The sequence below is a fragment of the Grammomys surdaster genome, unplaced genomic scaffold (assembly GCF_004785775.1).
Source record: "Grammomys surdaster isolate TR1022 unplaced genomic scaffold, NIH_TR_1.0 124976, whole genome shotgun sequence".
In the NCBI taxonomy this organism is placed as follows: domain Eukaryota; kingdom Metazoa; phylum Chordata; class Mammalia; order Rodentia; family Muridae; genus Grammomys; species Grammomys surdaster.
In genome coordinates, this window is record NW_021619904.1 from 263,673 (window position 1) to 266,359 (window position 2,687).

Consider the following 2,687-nt stretch of genomic DNA (forward strand, 5'->3'; position numbering starts at 1 on the left):
GCCCAGCAGGGCCCTCCACTTTTACATATTCAGCTGAAGCCCTGGATCCCCCCCTAAGTGCTCCCAGGCTGGTGGTTTAGACCCTGGGAGCTGTGGTTGGTTGGTATTGTTGCTCTCCTCATGGTGCCACAAACCCTTTCAGCTCCTTCAGTCTTCACTCTAACTCCTCTATTGAGAACCCCATGATCAGTTCAATGGCTAGTTGTGAGCATCTGCCTCTGAATATGTCTGACTCTTGAAGGCCTCTGAGGAGATATCCATATCAGGCTCTTATCAGCATGCACTTCCTGTCTTCCACATCAGCATCTACCTTTGGTGATTGCACATGGGATAGATACTCAGGTGGGGTGGTCTTGAGACGGCCCCTCCTTCAGTTTCTGTCCCTCACTTTGTCTCCATATTTGCTCCCTTGAGTATTTTGTTGCTCCTTCTAAGAAGGACCGAATCACCCTCACTTGGTCTTCCTTCTTTATGGGCTTCATGTGGCCTGTGAGTTGCATCTTGGGCATTTCAAGGTTCTAGGCTAATATCCAATAATCAGTGAGTGAATACCATGTGTCTTCTTTTGTGATTGGCTTACCTCACTCAGGATGATAATTTCTAGTTCCATCCATTTACCTAGGAACCTCTCGAATTCATTGTTTTTAATAGCTGAGTAATACTCCATTGTGTAAATATACCACATTTTTTGAATCCATTCCTCAGTTGAAGGACATCTGGGTTCTTTCCAGCTCCTGGCTATTATAAATAAGGCTGCTATGAACATAGTTGAGCATATGTCCTTGTTATATGTTCGAGCATCTTCTGGGTATATGCCTAGGAGTGGTATAGCTGGATCCTCGGGTAATGCTATGTCCAATTTTCTGAGGAACCGCCAGACTGATTTCCAAAGTGGTTGCACCATCTTGCAGTCCCACCAACAATGGAGGAGTGTTCCTCTTTCTCCACACCCTCGCCAGCATCTACTATCACCTGAGTTTTTAATCTTAGCCATTCTGACTGGTGTGAGATGGAATCTCAGGGTTGTTTTGATTTGCATTTCCCTGACGACTAAGGATGCTGAACATTTCTTTAGATGCTTCTCGGCCATTCGAGTTTCTTCCGTTGAAAATTCTTTGTTAAGCTCTATACCCCATTTTTTAACAGGTTAATTTGGTTGTCTGGAGTCTAATTTCTTGAGTTCTTTGTATATATTGGATATTAGCCCTCTATCAGATGAAGGATTGGTAAAGATCTTTTCCCAATTTGTTGGTTGTCGTTTTGTCCTATTGACAGTGTCCTTTGCCTTACAGAAACTTTGCAATTTTATGAAGTCCCATTTGTCAATTCTCGATCTTAGAGCATATGCCATTGGAGTTCTGTTCAGGAACTTTTCCCCTGTGCCCAAATATTCGAGGCTTTTCCCCACCTTCTCTTGTATTAGTTTCAGTGTATCTGGTTTTATGTGGAGGTCCTTTATCCACATAGACTTGAGCTTTGTACAAGGGGATAAGAATGGATCAATTTTCATTCTTCTACATGTTGTCTTCCAGTTGAACCAGCACCATTTGTTGAAAATGCTGTCCTTTTTCCACTGGACAGTTTTAGCTCCTTTGTCAAAGATCAAGTGACCATAGGAGTGTGGGTTCATTTCTGGGTCTTCAATTCTATTCCATTGATCTTCCTGCCTGTCTCTGTACCAATACCAGGTAGTTTTTATCACTATTGCTCTGTAGTACAGCTTGAGGTCAGGGATGGTGATTCCTCCAGAAGTTCTTTTATTGTTGAGAATAGTTTTTGCTATCCTGGGTTTTTTGTTATTCCATGTGAATTTGAGAATTTCCTTTTCTAACTCTGTGAAGAATTGAGTTGGGATTTTAATGGGGATTGCATTGAATCTGTAGATTGCTTTTGGCAAGATGGCCATTTTTATTATATTAATCCTGCCAATCCATGAGCATGGGAGATCTTTCCATCTTCTGAGATCTTCTTCAATTTCTTTCTTCAGAGACTTGAAGTTCTTGTCATACAGGTCTTTCACTTGCTTGGTTAGATTCACACCAAGGTATTTTATATTATTTGCAACTATTGTGAAGGGTGTCATTTCCCTAATTTCTTTTTCAGTCTGTTTATCTTTCATGTAGAGGAAGGCTACTGATTTGTTTGAGTTGATTTTATAACCAGCCACTTTGCTGAAGTTGTTTATCAGGTTTAGGAGTTCTCTGGTGGAAGTTTGGGGGTCACTTAAGTATACTATCATATCATCTGCAAATAGCGATATTTTGACTTCTTCCTTTCCTATTTGTATCCCTTTGACTTCTTTTTGTTGTCTAATTGCTCTGGCTAAGACTTCCAGTACTATATTGAATAGGTAGGGGGAGAGTGGGCAGCCTTGTCTAGTCCCTGATCTTAGTGGGATTGCTTCAAGTTTCTCTCCATTTAGCTTGATGTTGGCTACTGGTTTGCTGTAAATTGCTTTTACTATGTTTAGGTAGGGGCCTTGAATTCCTGATCTTTCCAAGACTTTTATCATGAAGGGATGTTGAATTTTGTCAAATGCTTTCTCAGCATCTAGTGAGATGATCATGTGGTTTTTTTCTTTAAGTTTGTTTATATAGTGGATTACATTGATGGATTTCCGAATATTGAACCATCCCTGCATTCCTGGGATAAAACCTACTTGATCATGATGGATGATTGTTTTGATG